Here is a 7,500-nt window from a genome sequence, read left to right as displayed (position 1 = left end):
AGTTGGCTATATCGCACACTTTTTGGATCAAAGATTTATTTTACACGGGTCACACGATCGCCGCCTAAGTATGGGTACCCCCTAAATCGACCTGACAAAAACGTCAGGTACCAATGAAAACATCGACGAAATGTCAGGAGGAGGAGAAAGCCAAATAAATAATCTCTCAACCACGGGTTGTTTTGTTTTGCTATCTTGCGTGTTTCTTGTGTTATGTCATTTCTACTAACTTTCTTCGACCGATCACACAATTACAAACACTATTCCTTCCATCACAAAGACTAATTCTGCAAACGTGGATCACTTAAACAACGCTTCTCCTTTCTCCCGTCTGAATATTGATATTAAGTGAGCAGAGATAATAAGTAATCACTATATAGCTTGCTGAAATAGAGATGGCCCAACATAACCGCCCCCCCTGTACAGGTCCGGCCCGGCCCAAACACTGAGAGGCGGCACGCGACAGCACCACCACGCGCCGGATAGCTGGATGTGTGCGTGCAAGACTCTGGCACCTGGCGCCTATTCCCAGAATCAATCAAACACACAGGGTCACTGCGGAGGTCTGATGTATTTGGATACGCGTTATGACGCCGCCCGGTCGAGTTGCGCGGCGCTGCTCGCTCAGTGAAACTTAACACTCCTTTTTACACTCAGTCTGGGTATTCTTGTTGTTTTTTCCTCTCTCTCTCTCTCTCTCTTCTGTGACAGCGGAAGTGAAGTTCTGTGATCGTCAGTTACTGCTGTGCTATGCTGATTTGATCAGGAAGATGTCGTCAGTGGCGAAACGAAGAGCACGTGCTTTGACGTGTTAGGTTCAGTGCGTCCAAGACTGAAAAATATCAGGGACTGTCAAGTCTTAACAAAAACGCAGGACTCGATCACGTGTTCGGTGGTGATAGGTTGTTTCTAGAAGAGTAACAAAAAATGCCTCTGTGCTGACTTTAAGTCAGTTTTGAAACCGGGAGCACAGTGGGTCCTACGGATTTGATTCAGTTCTTAAGTCTAACAACCAGACTCGATCTTCCGAGACTGAAAAACGACGCAGGACTCAGTCACGGGCTCGATGGTGCTAACCAGTCTCTGTGAGACGAACTACAAAACCAGGAACACATGCTGTGTGGTTCAATCCGGCTCACGTGTGATGGCCGAGATACAGCCGTGCCCCATGGGAGCTGTGAACGCATGAGGGACAATATTGTGATTTTGTCTCATCGCTAGGACTAACGAGGTCCAATACAGCAAATGGCTTTCTGTCGTGCTGATATTCAATTGGCCTTTAGGTAATGAAAAACCTTTCTCTGTGTGCTGATTACGTTTCCTATTTGTTTCCTGGATAGACTGATAACATTGTCAGTTTGTTTTGGTCATTTCAGCGAGAGGTTTGCACTAAGTGTGACTTATGTGGTTCGTGAGAGAGAAAAATAGATGTTTTAGTCAGCAAAACTGAAAAGCACTTGTTTGGTCACTTTGTTCCCTTCACTTGTCAGTGGAATAAACAAAATCAATGGTTTCATACAAAGGAGAACGTTGAGTTGAAATCTGTGTGGGCGCCTAAAACAAAGCGCAATATATATCTTCCGCAGAAATGAGAGCATTGTTCAACTGCGAGACTTTAACAATGAACCAGAATAATTTGGTAAAGACTTTGACAGACTTCCTCGATTAATAATTCAACACGAAACCGAACAAAAGAATACTTGTACACCCAAGGGAGGTTGTTTCCTGTTTTAATTTAATGCTTTGTTCTCCGCAGAACTGGACAGTTTAAACTTTTCCTTCTTTTTTTGTGTGCGAAGCTTTAACAGTAAACGCGAGTGAGCCACTGAATAAGTGAAGAGACACGGGAAAGGAACGCTGCTACGTTCTAACTATTGGCGACAAGTCATTCAACGAGGAGGACGTTTAGCCAATCTGGGATGCAGGTATAATGTGTGTCGGCTTGTTGAACGTTGTTTGTTTGCGAGCTTGTTTGCCAGTTTGTGTGAGTGAATTAAATTGAATTGAATTGAACTTTATTTTACAAGGATACAAATGTAAGGCTAAGCAAGAGTTAGATAGATAGATAGATAGATAGAAAGATAGATAGAATAGATAGATAGATAGATAGATAGATAGATAGATAGATAGATAGATAGATAGATACATAGATAGATACATAGATAGATAGATACATAGATAGATGGATAGATATATAGATATATTGAGTGATTGATTGATTGAGTGAGTTGAGTGAGTGAGTGAGTGGGAGAGGGATATAGATAGACATATATGTATATACAGATAGATAGGTATATCGCGATATATAGATAGATACATAAGTAATAGATAGACAATAGATATATACTAAATAGATAGATAGATAGATAAATAGATAATAGATAGATGATAGATAGAAAGATAGAAAGATAAAAGATAAATACAATATATTCAGATAGATAGATAGATAGATAGATAGATAGATAGAGCATAGATACATAGATAGATATATAATAGATAGTTAGATCCATAGATCGGTAGGCCTACTGTAACTCACTCAATCAATCAATCACTCAATATATCTATATATCTATCCATCTATCTATGTATCTATCTATCTATGTATCTATCTATGTATCTATGTATCTATCTATCTATCTATCTATCTATCTATTCTATCTATCTTTCTATCTATCTATCTATCTATCTAACTCTCGCTTAGCCTTACATTTGTATCCTTGTAAAATAAAGTTCAATTCAATTCAATTTAATTCACTCACTCATTCACTCACTCACTCACTAACCTACTCTATCTATTTGTCTATCTATCTATCTATCTATTGATCTATCTATGTATCTATCCATCTATTCACATATCCGTCTATCCATCTATTTGTCTACCCCCGCTCTTTCCTCCCATACACTCTCTCCCTCTCGCCCTCTCTCTTTTTCCACCTCTGTTCCTCTTTCCCACTCCCTCTCTCCTCCTAGCGACTGTGAGTGAGATTCATAGGACATGAGCTTCATTTCCGGTGCCACGACAGATTCCCATTAGATCATGCTTGAGCTACAAAAAAGTCATAGCCCTCCCAGCAAAGACGCCAAATGTATTGGAATTTTCCGCGATAACAAAGCTGTGATCAAATTCAATCCAGCCAAGAATTGCTTGGGGCCTGGAACTCAAGTAATAGAGATCTTCCTGTTGCTGTGGTTGCTGAAGATCGAGAACCCCTCTTCTAGAAATCCACTTTTATTCCTCGTTAAAAAGGAGAGAAAAGGGAGAAAGGTTTAAATGAATTAAACTAGATTCCATGAAGCCATTTTTTTCTCACGTGATTTTGTGTGCCAAGGAACTCACTCTGATTCCTATATACAAACGCGAGTAAACGATTTGAATTTGCTTCATGGTCACAAGTTGTCTAGAATGATTGAACAGATTTGTTATTTTCGTGTCTTTGATTTGCAGAAGGGTTGGGGACCCGTTTACATCTAGTATAATCTAACAAGCGCATGTTGTTCGGGTGTACTCCCGGTTGACCGTTTCTCGTTTCTCCGTATCCCATTTCTCCGTTTCCTATTTTATCGTATCCATTCAATGGAACGTACTGGCTGTGCCGTTTCACCGTATACTGTTTTCAGATGGCCGCCAGTTATAAGAGCGGTACGTTTTTATTGCTGTACACTCAAGTCCTTAATGACAATAGGACTTTTAATATCAATTTTACTACTATTGCTGTACACGCTCATTGAAAACAAACATCGACTTCCCTAATCGTTTTTCTGTGATATTTTCAGAGTGGTTGACAGAGGAATGACTTTATGACAAGAATCATATATAAACAAGTGTTGGGTAATTGTACAGGGCTAAATCGCATCACAAAGCGTAAGGAAACACACTACCCATTGCAAATATTATACCGTCTCGAAAGACTACCCAACACCGCCTTTTAATTGAATTATAGAACGTCCCAACGCTATATCTAAGGTATCCTTCGTGTGTGGTGTCACCCATTCAACCCCCTAACCAAACTCTCTTGCTCTGTGGGCGATATCAATTCTCTACCTCTAGAAACAATGTGTGAAATACCGGCACCTATCAAGGCTGAAAGATAGGACAGAAGTCAAAAGACGCACAATCACGCACACACACACACACACACACACACACACACACACACACACACACACACACACACACACACAAGCGCGCGCGCCAACCCCCACGCATTAACGTACACACAACATAAATTATAGACATAAAACGAGAGAAAGGCGGGGCACAGACTTACAATCGAAAAAGAAGCAGTGCAAAGGCAATGACGAAGGACTGGAGAAAAACAGAATAGGACAAAAATTGCTTTAAAAAAAAGTCAGTTTGGGAAGAAAGCAATTGGGTGCATTGACTCTAAGTTGCTGACATTTTGCTTTGCGCCCCGGTCGATATTAGAAGACAATTTAATTACCTTTTTCTTATAAATCAGCGAGGAGTTTTCTTCTTCTTCTTTTGGGATTTTATTTTCTGATTTAGATTTTCATCCTCTCTTGTCCAGAATTGTTGATTTGTTTTTTGAATACTTGAAATTCTACCGGTATTGGAAATCTTGTCATTTCTCTCAAATCTTGCATTATTTTAGCTTACTCCTCTAACCTGTTGAGCTGAATTTGTGTTCTTAATGTTGTTGTCGTTATTGTTGTTGTTGGTGTTGTTGCTGCTGTTGTTTTTGTTGTTGACCACTGTAATTGTAAGTAAAATACGGGGGAGGTAAAACCATTGTACGCGATGACGAGGAAATCGATGTTGATGATGTTAACGTGTTGCAATCCAAAATCTCCGATGTTTAATTTACGTCCACATCGGCAGCACACACACGGCGTATCTGTAGTAGGACTTCGATAACGGACATGTTTTGTTTCCAAATTCAAACTAACGGGACATGTTCAATACCAGACTAACTTTGATAATGACCATCAACACCCAACCTAAATTGTACGTGAATCTGTCAGCACGGATGTCCGACCTGGCTTGGTTATACCCTCAGTCTCTTGGGTGCTGTCTTCACACAGACAGTGAGGCTATCTTCTTAATTGCGATTATGTAAAAATAATTTTTTTACGGAAATAAGCTTAGTTTTTGAGTGAAGGAAACAACAAAACCTTGCACCAAAATTCAGGACGGTTCGTATGACAATAATACTGGTGATTTCACTCTGTGTCTGATGTGTCTGAAAACCCCTCCGCGCGGAGGGGTTTTGCAGCCAGCGCAGTGAAGATAAAGAGGGAAAAATGTTCTCGGCTCGCGCGGCAGCAAGCAGGATGTCTCTAGACTGATTTAGGCATTTTTCAATCCTCTCAGAAAATAGGCATCCAAAGTAACATTTGCTTTGTTTTTAGATCCCCAAGCGTCGGGCGCAATGGCCAGGTCAGTTGAGGAGACGCCGGCCTCCCGAAAGGAAGGACGTGTGTTCGACTTCCGGCTGCGCCTTGTGGGTTGAGATTGGAGATTTTTCCGATCTCCCAGGTCCACTTATGGGCAGACCTGCTAGTGCCGTATCCCCCTTCGTGTGTACACGCACGCACAAGACCACGTTTGCACGGAAAAGATTATGTAATCTATGGCAGAGTTCGGTGGATCTTAGAAGCACGAAGATAGCAAGTATTCATCCCCCGAAAGCGGCGTATGGCTGCCTAAATGGCGGGGTAAAAACGGTCATACACATTACAACTGTGGGAGTTTCACTCTATGAACGAAGGAGAATAAGAACCCCCCAGCATCTCCGAATAGGACTGCAAATGATCCTGCATTTTTCTGAATGGTTTGATCCCTCTGAAAGACCTTTCTGTGTGGTCGCCGTGTGCCCTCCGCCGGTCTGTTCAAACGGTAAATGTGGGCCATTTAGTATTCCCCATTTAGGATTCTCCATTTAGGATTCACCATTTAGGATTCTCCATTAGGATTCCCAATTTAGGATTCCTGAATCGCAGTACATGTTCAATTCATTGATCCCTGCGCCTTGAATCCATATGTTGAAATATTCGCGCGATAACAAGCTGCATAAAATAACATAAAATAACAACAAAATCAATTAAAGTATAGAATAGACCTTTACATTACATTAACATATCAATAGACATAACCAAGCTAAGGAAAGGTCACTCTCGCGGAAAAAACCGGAAGTTCCCAAAACAGGGAGACAAAATAACACGCTTTCATCTTGTGCATGTGCAGTTAGACAGTTCGAACGTGTCTTTTGCGTTGTTTTGGTGTTACAAACTGACCTTACGATTACAAAGCAGACATTGGCGTCGAGGAGCACTGCAATTTTAAAGAATTCGTTGCCTTTTCTTATTGGGTATTTTTTCTACAAAAAATATTCAGGATTATCAAGACTTGAAAAATAGAGTGCTCTCTGCTAAAAATACGATTTGTTGGTGGTTCGTTCGTTACTATTACTGTCTTGATCACTTACATCAGCACCAGAGTTTGCGAAAGACTCCAACAATGCAGATGAAACACACCAACCTCGCTACTTCGGAGCCATTTTGAGCGATGTCAGTCACTAACTATTTTTTGATCAAATGGTTACGTAAACTCATGACGTTAACAGATGTTGGAATTTGTTTTTTCAACAATGTTCAGCAAGTGATTTTACAAACAACGAAACCACTTTAATTGGGAAAATGTCTTAATTCGAAGAATAAAAATGGGTTCTTTCATACGCTAAATCGGGAAAGCCATATCTAGCATTATACAGAATTGTTCATAAACATAAAAATACACTAAAGTCTTTTTCATAACCTATAGTCTGTTTCAATGACATTCAGCAATTTTCAACATTATAAGTCAAGAAAACAGGACACTTTGAAAGAAATTTGGTGCACAAAACAGTTTTTCTGATCACGAATCATTGTGTGAAACTTTCTTTACAACTTTCTTTCATGAAATGTACGGTTTTTTCTAGCAATAGGCGTGCCCCCTGTTTTGAGCGAGCACTGTTTTCGTGGTGCGCTATCTCTGTTTTGAAAAAAAATACACAGCGGCCATAATTCATCTTTATTTGAATGAATTTCAACTTCAACAAGATTTTTTTTGAGTGTAGATTTAAAAAAAATCAATACATGAAGAATTAGAAAAAAACAGTTGGTTATACCTAATATTAATTTGGATGATATTTATTCAACTGAAGTATAGAATAGACCTTGAAATTTATGGATGATATCGTATCATTCAAATTGATATTTCTATAAAATGTCAAGGTTTCTTCTATACTTCGACTGAAAATGAATTGACAATTTTATGAAACAAATATGTGGAAGCAAAATGAAAGTGAGTACAGTTTTTAAACCATCCTTCAAGTTGTCGTGCACCCAACTAGACAAGGAATAAGGTCAAATGGAGTACGATGATCGAGTGTGTGGGAAGTTGTACAACAGAGAAGTGAGAAAAAGAAACTCCAATCAGAGCACGAACCTGACTTTCTCTTTGCGTCTCTAAATGAAAGTGAAAGCCCTGGAATTCTAATG

At 39.8% G+C, this 7,500-nt stretch overlaps 1 protein-coding gene across 1 annotated transcript in view; it reads left to right on the top strand.

Annotated features, from left to right (window-relative positions):
- The first annotated feature begins 1,532 nt into the window (after positions 1-1,532).
- Positions 1,533-7,500, top strand: part of LOC138959519 (neuronal acetylcholine receptor subunit alpha-3-like) — a 64,303-nt gene continuing 58,335 nt past the window's right edge. The window contains exon 1 of the mRNA XM_070331043.1: positions 1,533-1,925. The gene's annotated coding sequence lies outside the window, so the exon portion shown is untranslated. The remainder of the gene's footprint in view (positions 1,926-7,500) is intronic.

The sequence above is a fragment of the Littorina saxatilis genome, linkage group LG2 (assembly GCF_037325665.1).
Source record: "Littorina saxatilis isolate snail1 linkage group LG2, US_GU_Lsax_2.0, whole genome shotgun sequence".
NCBI classification, from domain to species: domain Eukaryota; kingdom Metazoa; phylum Mollusca; class Gastropoda; order Littorinimorpha; family Littorinidae; genus Littorina; species Littorina saxatilis.
This window is presented reverse-complemented; position numbering and strand designations above follow the sequence as displayed.